This window comes from Pseudophryne corroboree, chromosome 2 (assembly GCF_028390025.1).
Source record: "Pseudophryne corroboree isolate aPseCor3 chromosome 2, aPseCor3.hap2, whole genome shotgun sequence".
Taxonomy (NCBI): domain Eukaryota; kingdom Metazoa; phylum Chordata; class Amphibia; order Anura; family Myobatrachidae; genus Pseudophryne; species Pseudophryne corroboree.
The window spans coordinates 568,490,417-568,512,399 of record NC_086445.1 but is presented as its reverse complement, the minus strand read 5'-3'; the positions used below and the strand labels follow the sequence as shown (position 1 = coordinate 568,512,399).

At 44.0% G+C, this 21,983-nt stretch overlaps 1 protein-coding gene across 1 annotated transcript in view; it reads left to right on the top strand.

Moving 5' to 3' along the window:
* Window positions 1-9,120: 9,120 nt before the first annotated feature.
* The window catches only part of EVA1B (eva-1 homolog B), a 38,478-nt gene continuing 25,615 nt past the window's right edge, over window positions 9,121-21,983 (top strand). The window contains exon 1 of the mRNA XM_063954376.1: window positions 9,121-9,408. The gene's annotated coding sequence lies outside the window, so the exon portion shown is untranslated. The remainder of the gene's footprint in view (window positions 9,409-21,983) is intronic.

Genomic DNA, 21,983 nt, shown 5'->3' with positions numbered 1-21,983 from the left:
TACATTTTCTTAATTATAATCTGTGCCTGGAGGGCTGTATTTGGAGATATACTGGGTGGAGAAATGGGTTGTGTCAGATGGATTTTGTTGGTGTATGTCACATGGTAGAAGTGCCTGGGGGTGGCAGCTCTTGTCTATAAGCAAAGGTCAGGTAAGGTGATATGGAATAATGATGTAGACACATTGGATATGCAGATGCTAAAGTTGAGCTTCCAAAAACATTTGTCTATATTGTGAAAAGCTTAACTAATAAAAAATTATTATTTTAATCTACTGTATCTCACTGCTTGTAAACCTGTGCTTATTTAACACTTGTCTTCTATCCCCATGGGTTCCTTCAAATGTAAGTGGTTTTAGGGGACATGAATAAAATCTTCAAGAGGATAAAGTGGAGAAGTTGTCCATAGTAACCAATAAACTTTTAGCTATCTGTCTTCTAGCAAGATATTGTGTGCATATGCTTGTGTGTCTACACTAATTGCAGCTGCTGGGCATATGTTGGTTTTAATTGCTGTCTCACTATACAGCGCTTCATTGCCTAACTTCTGATGTTGGTGGCGGCTGCTGCTCTTTCTAGACGCAGCTAATGCTAGTCTCACACTTTACCCATGCAGATCTGCTTTGTCAGGTCCAGGGTAAGCTGGCCACACAGTACTGACAAGTGCTGTGATGCAGCCAACGCTGCTTGTGCACCCGGTCCTTGCTACTTAATGATGAGATTATATATTTGGTCGCTAAAATGTTCTCTGTATTGTCTGGTGGTCACAAAAAAGCTCTCCTATTGCCTGGTGATCACTAAAATGCTCTCCGTATTGTCTGGTGGTGACTAAAATGCTCTCTGTATTGTCTGGCGGTTACTAAAATGCTCTTAGTATTACATGATGGCCCTGCAGACAGTGATAATGTTATTGTTATTACTTTTCATAGTGTTATTATTTTTATATTTATATTGTTCAGAAATCTAAAAATGAATATTATATTTAAAGAAGTCAATTATGTGAGTGGCTGGGCAAAGGGTAATGGGGGGAGCAGGGGCGGTATTGTGTAGCTTTACCTAGGGTGTCTACAAATCTTGCACCGGCCCTGAATATACTCACCTCTGGAAGCAATGTAAGATCTGATGGAAGTTATCAGGACATCAACTTCTGACCCAAAAGACACGGCTGCATCCGTCAAAGCAGCTAAATTCCCAATAGACCACCAGGAATGTTTTGACAATATTCTAATCATGTCAACACTTTTTCACTGTCAGAATGATGAATGTCAATGAGGTCCATGTGTACATAGCATATAGATATTCTCATGTTGAAATTATGAAACAAATATATGCAGTACTACAGCCATATTTGCAAGCTTGTGATGTTGGCAATGGCAGTTTGTTTTTAGTAACTTTATTATACATTTTTAGCTTTTATATTTAGTGGTCATTATTATTTATCAGGGTTTTTCCCCAATAAACAACAGTTCATTTTATATTGTTATTGTCTGATTTAGGCTTCCCTGTCAAGACAATGCTTTTGGCTGTCCTGGTGAATCCCTTTCACATTGGGAAATCTTTCAGGAGAACACTTCACTTTCTTGATGCTTGCAGCTTCTGGATAGTGATCAGAAAATCCCTCTGAAGCAATACTGTAGCCAATAGAATACAATGGATAGGACATTCTGAATGTAATAACTCTAGCCAATGGTGCCAAGCTCTGAAAAGCTAAGCTTTTGGCACCTTGGCAAACTGGGCCAGACTGTTAAAGCGAATAGAAAAAAAAGGGGGGAGAGCTGTTGTTGTACGCCAGGAACTTTTACATGGTCGCCTCTGCTAATATACATATTCTTTTTTCTCATACGTCCTAGAGGATGCTGGGGTCCACTTCAGTACCATGGGGTATAGACGGTTCCGCAGGAGTCATGGGCACTTTAAGACTTTTCAAGGGTGTGAACTGGCTCCTCCCTCTATGCCCTTCCTCCAGACCTCAGTTTTAGAAATGTGCCCAGGCAGACTGGATGCTCTACTGAGTTTCTCTGAAAAGACTTATGTTAGGTTTTTTATTTTCAGGGAGATCTGCTGGCATCAGACTCCCTGCTTCGTGGAACTGAGGGGGCAGAAGTAGGAACCAACTTCCTAAAGAGTTTCATGGCTCTGCTTCTGGCTGACAGGACACCATTAGCTCCTGAAGGGTACTGAACGCTAGCTGCGCCTAGATGTTCACTCCCACAGCATGCCGTCACCCCCCTTGCAGAGCCAGAAGTCAGAAGATAGGTGAGTGTTAGAAGACAGATCTTCAATCAAGGTGACGGCTAAAGGTACCGCGCGGCTGGCGGGAGCGCAGCGCGCCATACTGCCCACACAACACAGGCACTGCAGGGTGCACGGTGCGGGGGGGGGGGGGGCGTCCTGGGCAGCATGAAACCTTATAAAACTGGTGAAAAGGGGGCATAAGATGCCGAGGCTCAGTCCTACCCCCGCCAGTATAAATAATATTGTCGGAATCTCTGAGGAGAAACGTGCCATTGCGGGGGCGGAGCTTCCTCCTCAGTCAGCCAGCACACTGCTCAGCGCCATTTTCTCACTCTCCTCAGGCTGCAGAGACAACGCTGGTCCTCCTCCACTACTGAACACAAGTATCAGGGTGCAAAACAGGGGGGGGGGGGGGGGGGCACAGTGAATTTGGTGCTTTACATTGTGTGTTTACATTATAAAAAAGCGCTGTGTCAGTGGGCATTTTATGTTTCACAGGCATTGTGTTACTGGCGCTGAGTTTGTGAACTGGCTGCTCCTATCTGTGTCCTTCTGACAGATTTTACTGTGGGTCTGTCCCCTATAAGTCCCAGAGTGTCTGTGGTGTGTTTGTGCACGTGTGTGACATGTCTAAGGCAGGGTGTTCTTCCCGTGAGGGAGCCATTTTAGGGACACAGAGTTGTAATGTGGTGGCGCTGCCGGCACACCACGAGCCTGAATGGGTGAAAGAAATACGTGATAGTGTGAATCATATCAGTAGGAGATTAGATAAGTCTGAGTCTCATGCAGAAAGCTGAAGAAAATCAGTTGAAGATGTGATTTTTCAGGGTTCTGCTGTCTCATCCGCAGGCGAGCCCTCTGGGTCACATAAGAGACCGTTTGCAAACATTGTACATGCTGATACCGACACAGACTCTGATTCTTGTGTCGACGATAGTGACTCTAGGGAGATAGATCATAAATTGGCAAAAAACATACAATATATGATTGTTGCTATAAAGGAGGTATTAGAAGTTACGGAAGCCCCTTCTGTACCTCAGGAGAAGGCTTATTTCTATAAGGAAAATAAATGTAAGGTAACTTTCCCTCCTTCCCACGAGCTAAATACTCTTTTTGAGGGAGTATGGGTGAATCCTGAAAAGAAATTTCATATTCCCAAAAGGATTCAGATTGCTTATCCTTTTCCTTTAAAGGACAGGAAAAGATGGGGGTCATCCCCGGTGTTAGACAGTGCACTGTCAAGGTTAACAAAAAAGGTGATTCTCCCTGCACCTGGGACGGCTTCACTAAAGGAGCCGGCAAACCACAAAATGGAGACTACGTTAAAATCTATTTATGTGGCCAATGGTACGCTGCTCAGGCCCGCCATTGCTTGCGCGTGGGTGAGTCGTGCTATTGAAAAATGGTCAGATAACTTGTCATCGGAGATTGACACGATTGATAGAGACAAGATACTCCTAACGTTAGGCAATATCAAAGACGCTGCGGCATACATGCTGGAAGCTATGAAGGATATTGGACTCTTGGGTTCAACAGCCGCTACCATGGCAGTATCGGCTCGGAGAGCGTTGTGGATTCGCCAGTGGAATGCTGATGCAGATTCCAAAAGAAATATGGAGGCTCTCCTGTATAAAGGTGAGGCCTTATTTGGTGATGGGCTGGATGCGTTAGTTTCGGCGGCTACCGCAGGTAATTCGACATTCTTGCCCTATGCTCCTGCACCGGCGAAAAAGACACATCACTCTCACATGCAGTCCTTTCGGCCCAACAAATACAAAAAGGCCAAAGGTTCCCCCTTCTTTGCAGGTAGGGGGAGAGGAAAAGAAAAGAAATCCGCAGTGTCTCCAGGATACCAGGAGCAGAAGTCAACCCCTACTTCTGCCAAATCTGTAGCATGACGCTGGGGCTCCCTTGCGGGAGTCCGCTCGGGTAGGAGCATGTCTGAAGCTTTTCAGTCAAAGTTGGATTCAATCTGGCCTGGACCCATGGGTCTTACAAATAGTGTCCCATGGGTAGAAACTGGAGTTTCAAGACATCCCCCCATGCCGATTTTTCAAATCGACCTTGCCAGCTTCTTTTCCAGAAAGAGAGGCAGTAACAACGGCAATTCAAAAATTATGTCAGGATCAGGTCATTGTCCTGGTACCCTTGTCACAACAAGGAGAAGGTTTTAATTCAAGCCTCTTTGTAGTTCCGAAGCCGGATGGCTCAGTCAGACCGATTTTAAACCTGAAAAATCTGAATCTTTACCTGAAAAGGTTCAAGTTCAAGATGGAATCCCTGAGGGCAGTGATTTCCAGTCTGGAGGAGAGGGACTTCGTGGTGTCAGTAGACATAAAGGATGCTTACTTGCTTGTTCCCATTTATCCTACTCACCAAGCTTATCTGAGATTCGCAGTACAGGATTGCCATTACCAGTATAGACATTGCCATTCGGTCTTTCCACGGCACTGAGGGTATTCACCAAGGTGTTGGCGGAGATGATGGTCCTCCTTCGTCAAAAAGGAGTCAACATAATTCCTTATCTGGACGATCTCCTGATAAAAGCGAGATCAAGGGAATAGTTGGTGCAGAACATCGCACTCTCCCTGTCAATGCTCCAACAACATGGTTGGATCATGAATTTTCCAAAGTGGCAGTTGGAACCAACGAAAAGATTGTCCTTTTTAGGGATGATTCTTGACACAGAAGTACAGAGAGTATTTCTTCCAGTGGAAAAGGCTCTGGAAATCCAGAAAATGGTCAAACAAATATTGAAACCAACAAGCGTGTCGATCCATCAATGCATTCGGTTGTTGGGGAAAATGGTAGCGGCCTACGAGGCCATACAGTTTGGCCGATTTCATGCCAGAGTATTCCAGTGGGACCTGTTGGACAAGTGGTCCAGATCCCACCTACACATGCACCGGAAGATAATCCTGTCCTCCAAAGCCAGGATTTCACTACTGTGGTGGCTACACAGTTCTCACCTACTAGAGGGACGCAGGTTCGGGATTCAGGACTGGGTCCTGGTAACCACGGATGCAAGTCTCCGAGGCTGGGGAGCTGTCACACAGGGGGAAAACTTCCAAGGAAAATGGTCAAGTCAGGAAGCCTGCCTTCACATAAATGTTCTGGCATTGAAAGCCATTTACAATGGCCTTCTACAAGGGGTACATCTTCTTCAAGATCATTCCATGCTGATCCAGTCGGACAATGTAACAGCAGTCGCGTACATAAACAGGCAAGGCGGAACGAAAAGCAGAGCGGCAATGGCAGAGGTGACAAGGATTCTCCTCTGGGTAGAAAAACATGTAAGAGCTCTGTCAGCAATTTTCATTCCGGGAGTGGACAACTGGGAAGCAGACTTCCTCAGCAGACACGATCTCCATCCAGGAGAGTGGGGCCTCCACCAAGAAGTCTTCGCAGAGGTGACAAGTCTATGGGGAGTTCCTCAAGTAGACATGATGGCATCTCGTCTAAACAAGAAGCTTCAGAGATATTGTTCCAAGTCGAGAGACCCTCAAGCAATAGCAGTGGATGCACTGGTGACCCAGTGGGTGTTTCGGTCGGTATATGTTTTCCCTCCGCTTCCACTGATTCCAAAAGTTCTCAAGATAATAAGAAGAACAAGAGTTCGCGCAATCTTCATTGCCCCAGACTGGCCAAGGAGGGCTTGGTATCCAGATCTTCAGAAGTTGCTCATAGAAGATCCTCGGCCTCTTCCTCCTCGCGAGGACCTGCTGCAGCAGGGGCCGTGCATGTATCAAGACTTACCGCGGCTACGTTTGACGGCATGGCTGTTGAGCGCCGGATCCTAGCCCAAAAGGGTATTCCCAAGGAAGTCATCCCCACTCTTATTCAGGCCAGGAAAGTAGTAACGTCTAAACATTACCACCGTATTTGGAGAAAATATGTGACTTGGTGTGAATCCAAGAAGGCTCCTACGGTAGAGTTTGAGTTGGGACGTTTTCTCCATTTTCTGCAAGCTGGTGTGGATGCGGGCCTTAGATTGGGGTCAATCAAGGTCCATATTTCGGCCTTATCAGTTTTCTTTCAAAAACAATTGGCCTCCTTTCCATAAGTTCAGACCTTCGTGAAAGGGGTTCTGCACATCCAGCCTCCATTTGTGCCTCCAGTGGCACCATGGAACCTTAATGTGGTGTTGCAATTCCTTCAATCGGATTGGTTTGAACCTCTCCAGGAGATAGAATTGAAGTTTCTCACTTGGAAAGTGGTGATGCTTTTGGCCTTGGCATCCGCAAGGCGGGTGTCTGAGTTGGGGGCCTTGTCTCACAAGAGCCCTTACCTGATCTTCCATGAAGATAGGGCAGAGTTGAGAACTCGCCAACATTTTCTTATTTTCTTCCAAAGGTGGTTTCATCTTTCCACATAAACCAACCTATTGTGGTGCCAGTGGCTACTGACACTTTCACTGAGTCAAAGTCTCTAGATGTGGTTAGAGCTTTGAAGATTTATGTCGCAAGAACAGCTCGGATACAGATAACAGAGGCTCTGTTTGTCCTGTATGCTCCCAACAAGATTGGGTGTCCTGCTTCTAAGCAGACCATTGCGCTCTGGATCAGAGGTACGATCCAGCACGCTCATTCTACGGCAGGATTGCCGATACCGAAGTCGTGAAGGCCAATTCTACTAGGAAGGTGGGCTCATCCTGGGCGGCTGCCTGGGGGGTCTCGGCATTACAACTTTGCCAAGCAGCTACTTGGTCAGGGTCAAACACATTTGCTAAATTTTATAAGTTTGACACTTTGGCCGATGAGGACCTCAAGTTAGGTCAATCGGTGCTGCAGGGTCATTCGCACTCTCCCGCCCATACTGGAGCTTTGGTATAACCCCATGATACTGAAGTGGACCCCAGCATCCTCTAGGACGTATGAGAAAATAGGATTTTAATACCTACCAGTAAATCCTTTTCTCCTAGTCCATAGAGGATGCTGGGCACCCGACCCAGTGCGTACTTTACCTGCAGTTTGTTCTTTATAGTTACACATGTTGTGTTTTATTTGTTTTCAGCATGTTGCTGTAAATGGTTCATGCCTGTTGGCGTGTGTCATGTTGAATGCCATGTTGTGCGGCATTGTTGAGGTGTGAGCTGGTATGAATCTCACCATTAGTATAAAAGTAAATCCTTTCCTCGAATGTCCGTCTCCCTGGGCACAGTTCCTATAACTGAGGTCTAGAGGAGGGGCATAGAGGGAGGAGCCAGTTCACACCCTTGAAAAGTCTTAAAGTGCCCATGGCTCCTGCGGAACCATCTATACCCCATGGTACCGAAGTGGACCCCAGCATCCTCTACGGACTAGGAGAAAAGGATTTACCGGTAGCTATTAAAATCCTATTTTTTTAATTGTATAAAACATAACTTTTATTCCTTCTAATAATAGTTTGATTAGTATTTTCATTCTGTGTTTTTCAATAAAGCAAAATGAAAATGATTAGAATTCGTTTTGAAGAAATTAAATATAGTAAAGAAATAAAGTGATTTAAAAACATTTGAAACATTTTTTTTAAATAACTATTTCTTTACTATATTCACTTTCTTCAAAACTAGTATTTGAATCATTTTCATTTTGCTTTATTGAAAACACAGAATAAAAATACTAATCAAACCTTTAATAGAAGGAATAAAAGTTATGTTTTATACAGTTAAAAAAGAATATGTATATTAGCAAAGCTAAGCAGTTAAATGTCCTTGGAGTGCACCAGTAGTTCTCACCCCTTTTTTCTAGTCGCTTTAATTTAATCTATACAGTATATGGTGAGACAGGTAGCATCACTTCTCTTTAAGCATATATTATAGTAATACTAACTGGAGAGATATTAGAGACAGTAAATTATAAATCCCTGAATAAGGGAAGATAAAGAGACAAGGGGACTGATAAATATATCTGATCAAAGCTTCTTCTTTTAAGAATATAGTTCTGTGTGGAACTATGAATTATTTCTCTTTAAACTAAAGCAGGCACTATCTCTGAATTACTACCATTTCTGCATGATTTTCATGCCCCAAGAATCTACTGTTGTTAGTAACAATTTCTAAAAAAAAAAAAAAATTCAACTGTTGTGTAATAAATCATAAAAATGAAATTCTGTGTAATTTTCATACATTTTATAACCTGCCTAAGATGCATAAAAAGCTTGCTTCCTGTAAATAAACCTTACGTGGGGCGATTCAATTCCCCTGCTGGGCATCTATATGAATGGGCATCTATCTGAGCTATTAAGTTGTTGCTCCGATCATACGCCCATTAGCATGCGCCAGACAGCTCCGGGATTAGCCGCGCAAATCAGCTAAACCTGTCTAAAATTCTCGTTTGGGCGTTTAAAGTCCAGGATTGGGCGCCCTAACTACAGACTTCACACACATTTTTTCACGCACCACCGGAGGCTGTGGAAAAATAGTGCTACAGCTAATGGGCGTCTGATCAGAGCAACAATTGAATAGCTCTGATAAGCTCCCATTCGTATAAACGCCAAGCAGGAGCCGTGCCTCACAGTTGAATCGCCCCTTACTAATGTAACTATGCAAAGCCATGTAAGTGGAGTTATATGCCTATGGTAAATGAATCAGTTGGAAATTCTTTCTCTGTGCATGGACAAACCTATAAGAAATACAATTCCTATAAGAAATTAAATTGGTCAGTGGCACCAATATCTGGTGGGGAAATGGATACTTTGCTATTACTGTAAAGTTAGCAATTATTTAATAACACTCATGAGAGATTTGTTGTTAGTCTCTGGCTTGGCATGTATTTGGCAAGCGATAGTTGGTGTGTGTGGTTTGGAAAGGGTTAGTTAGTTGGCCAGTAGGCTGGGCTGTGTTCATTTAGTTCCTCTGAGCAGAGAAGTAGTTTGTGGCTGAGCAAATTACATCTGGACAGAGGGAGGGAACAGAGGAGGGATTCACTGTAATTCCCAGTCTGCCCTCATCACAACGCAAACAGCAATACATCACTATGTTACCCACAACTTGAAAAGAAGGTTCCTGTGTAACACAGCACAGAAGATAAAGTTTTCATTGCAGCTGTACCTGATAAGAAGAGCCAGCTGGAAGATAATACTCAGCACAGCATGGAGTAGAATAAGTTATTACACATAACTCCACCATATAATAGGAATCCAAGAAGTGACATCCTGGCTGGGAAACTATAAAACAAGAACAGCACATTTGAATGGTAAGTGTATGGAAATCAGATAGGGGATTGTTTATGCTGTGATTCTTTACTTCTAAAAACTAACTTTAGACCTAAAAAGATTAGGTGTTTAATCTTTAACCCCATGTGTGAAAGAAAGCATGCAGATGCACTGAATGTATTGAGAAGCCTGGAACATAACCCAATTAAACCCATGAGCCGGTATTGGGTGTCTTCATTTACTGTTAAACATCAGGGGTCAGATATCAATGGTTCCTGATCCCAATTAAACTTCCTGCCATTTAGTGTATGGAGAGGTTACTTTAATTGGACAGAATTATGCAATTGGGCAGCAAATAATGACAACAATTACACATTAATACAAAATAACAAATATGTGGAGAACTTGTCATTAGAGCTTACACTTTTTTTTAGTTTTTAACAGCTCTGTGTACATAAATACTTGACACTGAATATATGGTATGTTGCATCTGTTCTATGAAACAATTACATGTAAAATTATATTCATTAAATATAATAATTGCAGGATTTCTGCAAATGAGATAGATGTATAAAGCTGTGCAGACCCTTTCCTTGTGCTGTATGGGATAAGCTGCATGAACTTTGGTTTCTGTATTGTACTTATACAAGCTAGTTAACACAGATTGTAAGAAGTACTTAAACTTCATAAAGAATTGGATAGGGCAGTCACATGACCTTTTGCTGTGATGAGGATCAGCAACATGATGATAACAGATACTTAATTTACAAATGTGGTACATTTTGTAACATACAGGAAGTATTTTTTTACCGCATTTACTGTAACTACAAATTTAGAAGAGTTTTTATAACAAACGGTTTATCATTTGTAAATACCCACAGTAAAATAGCTTGTATAGGAGTAAAAGTGTAATGCATAAAAAGTGTATGAAATAAAAATTTTAAAAACACATAAATAAACCACACAATGTTCGAGGGCTTTTACCCATTTTATCAGCACCTATATAAGGGAGCTCTAATGTATTATTATCGAATCTCAGCACTTATTGTTAACCTGTACCTTTCATCACAATATACTGTAGGAACTGTAAATCTTGTATTGCAACTGAGTATGGTGTGTTTATCTGTTTCTTCATAAAATTCTGCCACTGGTACTGGAAACGTTTTCTAACACCTGGTTTGTGGCAACTAACAGCTGTAATGTGCCAGGAAGGGGGAAAAGTGGACACTCCCAGCTGTCAGAGTCCTTTCTGACATATGTGAACATAGGATTTCCAGACAGCTGCAAGGAGTGGAAAAACAATTGTCACATGCAGCACTGTCTCACACACAGGTGATCAGCCAATTCATAAACAGACTAAAACTGCCACTTTCTTATAGTTTAGTGCTTACTTCTATATTTTGCAATTATAAAAAAATAAAAATAGTATTTTTAATTTTCTGTTGTGAGATAACCCATCCACAGAACTTAAATATTTAATGAAACAAAAACACTGTATATTGTGTTACATAAGTTACATAATGGAAAAGAGGAAGAGATGCTGTGCTGTTCTAGTGGTGAAAAGACTTATTTCCGGTATGGCACTATTACTGGGATATGAACTATGAGACTTATGGCTAAACAATGGACACAGTCACCACATAGCAGTGCTGTGTGTAGGAGAGGAAAGTAGTACGTATTACTAGCTAGGGCCTCAGATGACTTGGGGCCTTAGGTGGGGTTGTTAAAGAAAAAATGGATTAATATTGTTAAATGCGTAAGGTATAATGTATTATCAAAGATGAAAAACTGATATTTCAAGTAATGTGTAGGAAGTGCACTACTGGTAAAGTGTAGACGGTCAAGAATATTACATATTTGTTGCTAGTCTTTTCGGAGCTCAGACAGAGCTGAGTGCCCAATTTTGTTTTGACCACTGAGTCACCCCTCATTAGAGGTACTGCATTCAAATCAGGTACACTGTATGATTATGTTTGGCAAGGACAATGTTTCTCTGAGCCAAGAGACTGATTGTCTATTATATTTACCTACACAGTGTGCCAGTAAGTTTCGCACTTATGCTCCAGTGACATTTAGATAGCTACCTGGCAGTGGGCATATCGCCAATGTCATTCATGTGTGGATGAAAAATGTTCATTCATCTACACCACTCTGCATGAGTGTAATCATTCATACACTGTTCTCATTATCAGGAGATCACATGATTATGTTCAATCAGAGAAGGAAAGTTTCTTTAGAACAGTTGTAATATTGGGGTTTATAAGATAGTTGGAGCTATACTGTAAACTACGGGTGTAGTATGGTATGCCGGCGGTCAGGCTCCCGGCGACCAGCATACCGGCACCGGGAGCCCGACCGCCGGCATACCGACAGTGTGGCAAGTGCAAATGAGCCCCTTGCAGGTTTGCTGCGCTCGCCACGCTGCGGGCACGGTGGCGCACTAACACGCTATTTTATTCTTCCTCCAGGGGGGTCGTGGACCCCCACGAGGGAGAATAAGTGTGGGTATGCCGGCTGTCGGGATTCCGGCGCCGGTATACTGTGCGCCGGGATCCCGACAGCCGGCATACTGAAGACCACCCGTAAACTACGGTACTATAAACTACGTACTACAAAAAACACAAGACTTCAGTCTGCCACCTATGAACACGTGTTATTGGCACATGAGCGCGCTTAACTTGTATTCAGGTGCGGTCTGAAAGGTGGAAGGGTATTTCAACCCTGGTCGCGAGCAGGGTTGAACTCGTGTTCAACCCGGCTCACTGTGCGGTGTGAATGGGAGCCAGGTCGATGCGACCCATTTCCCGTTCACTGTGTGTGTACAGGCAGCGCTTGGACATCATGTGATCTCCAAGCGCCACCCCCACCGTGTCACCGCTGACGTCACCAACCCGGCAGTATGCCGGGTTGCAGACAGCGGCAGCAGGGCGCCTCAGGCGGGTCGCATACTGGGAGCTTCCGTGATAGGCTCCAGGGTGTGACCCGTTTCAGGTGGTCTGAAAGGGGTATTAATTGTTTACCTGTATTACTTATCTCCATCCAGTGGGGGAGGTGCATCAAACATTGGAGAGAGAGAAAGTAGCAACTAATCAGCTAATAACTGCAATTTTACAGGCTGTGTCTGAAAAATGGCAGTTAGAAGCCGATTGGTTTGTACTTTATCTCTCTCCATGGTTTGATAAATCTCCCCCAGATTTATCTCCCCCAGGGTTATTTACAGGCTGTAAAGATATGTCCTTGGATTATTTTTGACCCTGGGAATGGCCTGGTTTTACAACATTGACAAACAGCACAATAACATTTCTTATTTTGTATGTTGAGTACAATTTTTACCATTCATTCTTACACTCTGAGCTTTAGAAAATCAAATGTATTAAGTATGATCTGACCAAACTTGTCATTATGGGGACTGCAGTGGGCACCACAATATTTAAGGATTCTTCCCACAGTGGAATACCTCCTATTGCTGAAAGTTGTTGCTAGGACGACAGAGATGTGTTAGGCAGTACCATATGAGATTGTAATGCATACAGTGAGAACTAAGTCGAACGCCCTGCTGGGTTCTCCTGTATTTGTACTGTCTTACAGAGAGGTTGTACATGTTTGACTTGACTTTGAGTACATGTTTGACTTTAGTTTAAGGGGGAGATGTACTAAGCAGTGAAAAGAGTGGAGCAGTGATCCAGTTGAGAAGTTGCCCATGGCAAACAATCATCTGCTCTGTATAATTTTATAGTATGCAAATTATAAATGTTACTTCAATGCTGATTGGTTGCCATGGGCAACTTCTCCACTGGCTCAGACTTCCACTCTATTCACTGCTTAGTACATCTCCCCCTAAATCTTAAATGTTAAATATTTCTATACCCATGTTTAAAAGTGTACGTGTAACATGTAAACTGACAGCAGCAATGCAGCATCAGCGTAGTGCCCCCAGAATAGATGTGTGCCTTTGCACTGCAAATCATGTGATCATTTAGAAAGTAACATACATAGGGGATCTATTTACATACATAACAAAAAATAAATGATTACTTATCATTACATATCGCAGATAAGTAGTAATTCATGTATACTCACCTTTCCTGCGATGCATTCCAGTATCCTGAGCTCCAGCCATGCTCTCTTCTCCTGCGGTCCCCTCTGCGGTGCTTGGAGTCAATCGGCTGGTTCTTCCGGGCATGTGCTGGTGACTGAGATCCTAGGAGGCTGCAGGGGCTGCTGGGAGTTCAGGGAGTGGAGCTAGCACCGGGTGCCGGGCAGAGAGTAGGGAGGCATTGAGCTTCCCTCTGTTTTGCACTGCAATTCAGATTACGCCATATAGAGATGGCGAATCTGAACTCTCTGGAGAAGCGGAAAGCTTTCTGTCCTTTCATGAATCGCACTCACAATACTAAAGTATGGTGATGCGATTCAGACATGAAGCGGGGATGCCAATGGAGAAGTCAGGAACTTCTCCACAGTAATCCGCCTTGTGAATAGCCCAAAGCATAGAAAAGCCCTGTTTTCCGCTGACCAGGGCTTTTCTCTGCTTTATGAATAGCCCCCATAGACACATATAGGGTTGAATTCAATTGTTTGAAAAGTCGGTTGGGTGTCTGTTTTTTCCTGTCGATTAGATAGGAAAAAACAGACTCCCAAATGACTTTTCAAGCAATTGAATACCCCCCACAGAATTTGACAGCAGATAAGAACCTTGTAACCCATCTAGTCTGCCCATGTACACACACACACACACACACACACACACACACACACACACACACACACTTACATTCTAGGGTTAATTTTGTTGGGAGCCAATTAACCTACCACTATATTGTTAGATTGTGGTAGGAAAAATCCGAAAAATGAGTACCCGAGGAAACCCATGCAAGTACGGGGAGAATATACAAACTCCACACAGGGCAATGGTTGGAATCTAACCTTTGACCTCACTGCTGCAATGCTGACCAGTACACCATTCATGCTGCCCATATGTGTGGCTATTAAATAACGAGACTGTACTTGTAAAAGTTCAGTTAAAAAGGACTAGCGGAACATTGACCTTGGACTATCCCAAAATGGTTTTGCAAGTTCCACCCCTCTCGCACAGATAGTTTGCTGTCACACAGCATTCAAAGAAGGTGTGCTTTTCCCATGCATCGTAAAAATGCTTAGTTCAAAAGTAGAGCAAAGTGTTAACTTACATTTTTTTGTTAAATTTAACAAAACGCCCACCGAATCTTTCCGAGGCTTACAGGGCAGATTGTATGTCACGTGCATGTGTGTTTGAGTGGCACAAAAGATTTAAGGCCCATACACACTGGGCGATTTTGATCTGAAAGCAGGTCACTTTTGGAGTTTTGAGCTGCTTTCAGCTCAAAGCCGCCCAGTGTGTATGGACAAGCGATGAGCGGTGAGCGCTGATGCGTGCTCTCTCTTCATCGCTGCATCGCTGGAATCCATCGCTTCATCACTGGCAGCCGCCGTTCATCTACTGGTATTACCAGTAGATGAACGGCGGGGTGAGTGGCTTTCCATAGCGTCCTGATATGGAAAGCCGCTCACCCCTGCTGACATCGCTGGACATCGCTGGGCAGTGGGGAAAAGCGCTCAGTGTGTATGCACTGAGCACTTTTCGGCCCAGCGATGTCAGCGATCATCGCTGTTCATACACTCTGGGCAAAAACGCCCAGTGTGACTGTGTATGGACCTTTAGTGATGGCCGTAAGGATATCGAAGATGATTAACGTACAAAAAGGCCTTGCACATTAAAAAAATTAAAATGTGGAAAAAATTTACAAAACTGATCGAATTGACCATCAACTTAGCATCCGAATGATAGTACAAATAGCAAATAGCGAGGAAAAAAAAAGTTAAGCAAATTTTGCATGAAGATCTTAACATGCCAAAAATTTGTGCTAAAATGTTTCTAATAGTGCCCATACACTTGTGAGATAATCGGTGCTAACCTTCGATTTTGACAGCATCTGTGAAATTGAAGGAATGTATGCACATTTTAGGTACCTTTCGACGCTATGTGCGGGCACGGCGGTCGAATCTTACGTCTCAAGATAGTATGTGCTGCACATAATATTTATCTAATCGCAGTGCGATCGCATGTGTTTCTAGAAACACATGCTATATATCGCACTGCGATGTGCGATGGGCACCCGCCGGGAGCGGGCAGAGGCCGCTCCCACTCGGCGGTGACGTGCCCATCACATGATTACCATGCGATCTATCGCATGATCGCATGGTAATCACTTTGGCAGTTCAGGTGCGATTTCATTGCACCTGAACTGCCGGTGCGATGCCCCACGATGGCACGGCGTGGCGCCTTGCATAAGTGTATGGGCACTATAAGGCTTCTCACTGCTGAGCGGGAGAAAAATGTAAAGCAAATGTGTACAGACAATTTAGAGCAAATTCAAGCAGATTCAATTTTTTTAGATGAAGTTATTTCCTGTGATGAAACATGGATCTTCCAGTACGATCCTGAGACAAATCGCCAGTCCATGCACTGGAAAACATGATCTTCACCAAGAATGAAGAAAGCCAATCAAAGCAAATTCAAAACCATGTTGTTTTCTTTGATATGAAGGGTGTTATTTTGGCAGACTGGGTACCAGAAGGAGCAACAGTGAATCAGCATTACTCCAAAAATGTTCTAGCAACTTTGCAAGAAAGAATCAGAATAGCCAGAATTGTGGAGAAATGGTTTCATCCTCCATTAGCACAATACACCATCCCACACAGCTCTCTCTGTGAAGCAACCACCCAAACTTGCCAGACCTAGCACCGTGTGACCTTTCTTCTCTCTAAAATTAAATATGCACTCATGAGAACCCGTTTTGCAACAGTTACTGAAGTAAAGAAGAAACGACGGAGCTGTTGAGACAGCTGATAGACGAGCTACAGCACAGCATACATAGAAAGTGAACAGAGTTAAAATGCATACCTCCCAACTGTCCCGATTTTCGCGGGACAGTCCCGTTTTTTTGGGTCTGTCCCGCTGTCTCTCCCGCGGGCCGCAGTGTCCCGCAGGGGGGGGGGGGGGGCAGTTGGGAGGCTACTGATCACTCACTGCTCTGCTCAATTGAGAGCAGAGCAGCGGTGAATAGACACAGCGTCTATTCCAGGGAGTTAGAGGGAGAGGGGGCATGCCAGCAGCTCACAGAGCGCTGGCCATGCCCCCTCAGTGACGAAAACGGGGCGTGGCTCGCAATCGCGGACCCTCCCGCGAAGCCACGCCCCTTACACACAGACCACGCCCCCTTTTCGGGCGCGGGCGCGCTACGCACGCCAAGATGTCCCTCCTTCCTGAACTTGAATGTTGGGAGGTATGAAAATGTACTTAAATTATAGCATCAGTCTCATTATTTAATAGGCACCTATTGTATATGTGCAGTTTGCATTTCTTCTAGTTTCATTTTTGGTAGCCTGGTTTTAAGTCTCAGTCAGAGGTGCCAACAGCAGGATGGTTGGTACAGTTTACCCGGGTCCAGGCAATGCCTGGGGGACCCAAAGCTGGCCCAGGTCATTCAGAGAGATGGTGCAATGCCCCCATTTTTGTGTGCTCATTCTTAACAATGCACAGTGTTCCAAGGGGGCATGGCCACACCTCCATTATTGGTCACCCCCCCTCTGTAGCGCAGGGCCCTTCTCATGTCTCAACAGCCCTGGTCACAATTGTCATTTTCAGTTGTCCCACTAATCCAATGTTATGTTAAAGTTTGCCTTTAGGTACAGAGGGCTTTGAAAGTGCCGAGTCAAATTGAAAACATTAATGTTTACTATGGGTAAAGCAACCTGCTTAGAACATTTAGGCTTTAAATCTCACTGATAACTTGACAAAATGTTGGCACTTTCAAAAATTTGCTGTTACATTTGGCCCATGGTGTTTTATACCTGCTTTTTACAAAAGGAGACTCTTGTTATATCAATCACAGGAGCATTACTCTAAGTATATGAGCTGACCTTCAGAGGACCATGCAAAAACCTCTATATTGCATTTGAGGAACAACAATGCAGATGTACTGTACAGCGATGGTATTACAGGTTGAGTATCCCTTATCCAAAAAGCTTGGGACCAGAGGTATTTTGGATATCGGATTTTTCCGTATTTTGGAATAATTGCATACCATAATGAGATATCATGGAGATGGGACCCAAGTCTAAGCACAGAATGCATTTATGTTACATATACACCTTATACACACAGCCCGAAGGTAATTTTAGCCAATATTTTTAATAACTTTGTGCATTAAACAAAGTGTGTGTACATTCACACAATTCATTTATGTTTCATATACACCTTATACACACAGCCTGAAGGTCATTTAATACAATATTTTTAATAACTTTGTGTATTAAACAAAGTTTGTGTACATTGAGCCACAGAAAACAAAGATTTCACTATCTCACTCTCACTCAAAAAATTCTGTATTTCGGAATATTCCGTATTTCTGAGTATTTGGATATGGGATACTCAACCTGTATAGCCATTCTTTGGCCTATGGTTCAACTGGGCAGAAGACTTAGTAGCAAATCAGTAGTTGCTTGAGAAGTGACAAGGGAGGTATGAGAGAGATCTAGGGACATGGGAAAGATGATTGGCCACAAGGGAGACATGTGAGATAGGGCGGGGTGCGGACACAGATAAGAAGTGGGGGAATCTAGAAGAATGACTTGTATTATTTACAGCCAACCATGGCCCGGATTTATCAAGCCTTGGAGAGTGATAAATTGCACGCTGATATAGTGCCAACCAACCAGCTCCTAACTGCCATGTTACAGGCTGTGTTTGCAAAATTACAGTTAAGAGCTGATTAGTTGGTACTTTATCACAGTGTTATTTATCATTCTCCAAGGTTTGATAAATCTGGGTGCAAATGTGATCTCCAAATTTTTTTCTTTGTAAATTAATTGCATGAATATTGATTATGCTAGTTTACCTATGATAATATCTCTCAATAATGCAGGCATCTTGATCCAGGTATAGGGCTGGTTAAAATGTGTGCTGATAGTGATGATGGGTACTTCCACAAGGGTTTGGATAGGGGCAGTGTGGGGGCATTGATGCAGCCTACTCTGAAAACAGGCAATAAGTCTGCATTTATTTCCCAGCACGGAATGCTGCCGCATCTGTATCTGACTTACATGTGACTCGGTATCAGTACTGTACTGCTCACCAGTTTTCCAGGTGAATAAAATGGTAATTGTTCACACTGGCCGCCATCTTTTAATAAGCAATTTAACACTGTTCAGTAAGCAGATTGATGTGTTTTACAATTTCTAAACCAATACAATATAAAACAGGCTGCATAAAAGGTTATATATAAAAAATTATCATACTGGGAGCCGGAGGCATGTTAATGACTCTTTATATAAGGCCTGATTCATGTTTGTAAGTAAAGCAAAAACACAAACAACTAGGCAAAACCATGCTGCACTGCAGGTGGGGCTGATGTAGTCAGAATCAGAATCAGCTTTATTGGCCAGGTATACTTGCGTATACTAGGAATTTGTCTTCGGTTAGCTATACAACAGCCAAGCAGGTAACAGATAAGCAGGTGGGGTGGGGTGGGGGGGGGGGGCAAGTAAAGTCACACAGATAGGTATACCGTAGGGACACAAGTGAGTTACACGTACGTCTAGTCAGTCAATGTTCAGGAGTTCAGCAGGCAGACCGCTTGGGGAAAGAAACTTTTCAGGCTTCTGGTGGACCTGGCGGGGAAGGCCCTGTAACGCCTGCCTGAAGGAAACAAGTTAAACATGCTGTGGCCGGGGTGTAGCTGGTCTTTTACTATCTTCGTTGCCCGCTTTTTAGCTCTGGACAGGTACAGGTCCTGGACTGAGGGAAGGTCGGCCCCGATGATCTTCTTGCGGTTCTGACCACCTTTTGGAGCCTGCATCTGTCCCTCGCGCTGGCGGAGCTGTACCAAACCAGTATCGAGGAGCACAGTACTGACTTCACAATCGCGGAGTAGAAGAGGAGCAGAAGCTACTGTGGGATGTTGAACTTCCTTAGTGCCTGAGGAAGAACAACCTCTGCTGCGCTTTCCCAACAGTGGCGTCAGTGTTGGACCCCTATTTAAGGTCCCGGGAGATTGTGGTCCCTAGAAAATTGAAGGAGTCCACTAGCGATACCACACTGTCAGCAATCGTTAGCGGAGGTGCACTAGATGACTTCTTCCTGAAGTCCACTATCATCTCGACAGTTTTGAGGGGGTTGAGCTCAAGGTTGTTGTGGATGCACCACTGGGCCAACCGGTCTACTTCCCGTCTATAGGCCGATTCGTCCCTGTCCTTGATGAGGCCGATGACGGTGGTGTCATTGGTGAATTTGATGATCTTTACTGATTGCGCCTCTGAGGTGCAGTCATTTGTGTACAGGGAGAAAAGCAGGGGTGAGAGGACACAGCCCTGAGGGGCCCCTGTACTAATGGACCTCGCTTGAGAGGTGAATTCCCCTGCTTTCACCACCTGTGTCCTATCTGTCAGGAAGTTTACTATCTAGGAACAGGTAGCTTCTGGGACCCCTAGGCGAAGTAATTTGGGGTGGAGGATTGTATTGGAGGCCGAGCTGAAATCGACAAACAGGACCCTCGCGTAGGTATCGGGAATGTCTAGGTGCTGTAGAATGTAGTGCAGGCCCAGGTTGACTGCATCCTCTACACACCGATTCGATCGATAGGCGAACTGCAGGGGTCCAGTTGGGGGCCAGTCACAGTTTTCAGGTGATTCAAAACCAGACGCTCGAACGTTTTCATGACCACAGACGTCAGTGCTATCGGCCTGTAGTCGTTCAGGTTCGTGATAGGGGGTTTCTTGGGGACCGGGACGATAGTAGACCTTTTGAGGCAGGAAGGGACTTTCTGTAGCTCCAGCGATTTGTTGAAGATCTTGGTGAATATGGGGGCGAGCTGACCCGCACATGCTCCTAGGGCAGATGGTGACACTCCGTCAGGACCCGGAGCTTTCCTGGGTTTGGCCGTTTTGAACAATGCCTCCACCTCTTCTTGGGCGACTTGCAGTGCCTGGGGTTGGTCACCATTGTTCGGGGCATCGTAGAGGTGATTGTTTGGGTTGCAGGGGACTTCTTTTGCGAACCTGCAATAAAAGTTTGTTCAGTTCGTCTGCTAGGTCTTGGTGCATGGTGGTGGACTTCGATGTTTTCCTATAGTTGGTTATGGATTGCATTCCTTTCCATACAGATACGGGGTCATTGGTGGAGAGATCGTTTGTCAGCTTGTCCGAGAACCGCTTTTTTGCTAGCCTGATTCCTTTAGTCAGAGAGTTCCTAGTACGGTTGTATAGTGCTCTGTCACCGCTGCTATAGGCCTCCTCTTTGGCCCAACAAAGTTGCCTGAGCTGGGCGTTGAACCAGGGCTTATTGTTGTTGTAAATGCGGTAAGTCTTGGTAGGTACACACATGTCCTCACAGTAGCTGATGTAGGATGTGACAGTGTCTGTCAGGTCGGTTGCAGAGGCTTCAAAGACATAGTAACATAGTAACTAAGGTTGAAAAAGGACAATTGTCCATCGAGTTCAACCTATTTGTGGTCTCCTATGCAGTCTTATTATAGGACTAGTTAGTTTTATGTTAGGACTAGTTAAATTAACTATAATGCGTGGCTACGCACCATAACCCTGAATATCTTTATCCAATAGGAATTTATCTAACCCATTCTTAAAGGTGTTGACTGAGTCCGCAGTTACTAATCTCTCAGGCAGGGAATTCCAAACACGTATTGTCCTTACTGTGAAAAAACCTTTTCGCCTCAATGTGCGGAAACTCCTCTCCTCTAACCTAAGCGAGTGACCACGTGTTCTCTGTGCTGATCTTATAGAAAACAGGTCTCTCCCAAGCTCTGTGTATTGACCCCTTATATATTTGTAGATGTTGATAATTTCCCCTCTTAGTCTCCTCTTTTCCAATGTAAACATGCCTTGCCCTGCAAGCCTTTCCCCGTATTCCAGCGTCTCCATGCCCTTGATTAGTTAGTCGCCCGCCTCTGAACCTTTTCTAGCTCCATGATATCCTTTTGTAATATGGTGCCCAAAATTGCACACAGTATTCAAGATGTGGCCTCACTAGTGATTTATATAATGGGAGTATAATACTCTCGTCCCTTGCATCAATTCCCCGTTTTATGCATGCTAATATATTATTAGCCTTCTTTGCTACACTCCTACTTTGGGTACTGCTGCTTAATTTGTTATCTATGTGAACCCCTAAGTCTTTTTCCAGTACAGAATCCCCTAATATTACCCCATTTAGCATGTAGGTGTAATTTTTGGTCTTTCCCCCGGCCCACAGTGCATTACCTTACACTTGTCTGTGTTGAATCTCATTCTCCATTTTGCCGCCCATGCTTCCAGTTTAATTAAGTCGTTCTGAAGAGACTCAGCATCCCCCTCCGTATTTATAACCTTACACAATTTGGTATCGTGGTAAAGGAGGAAGGTTTGTGGACGGCCGCACAGGAAAAAACTGTAAATTATATTGTAACCTCAGAAAGAACTGACACTCTCGGGATATTCTTTCCCTTAATTAGTCAATCGTATACCTACACCAATTGGTATGTTGGTAACTCGAATTTTGACGGTCAGTGGTGCTCCCAAGGGT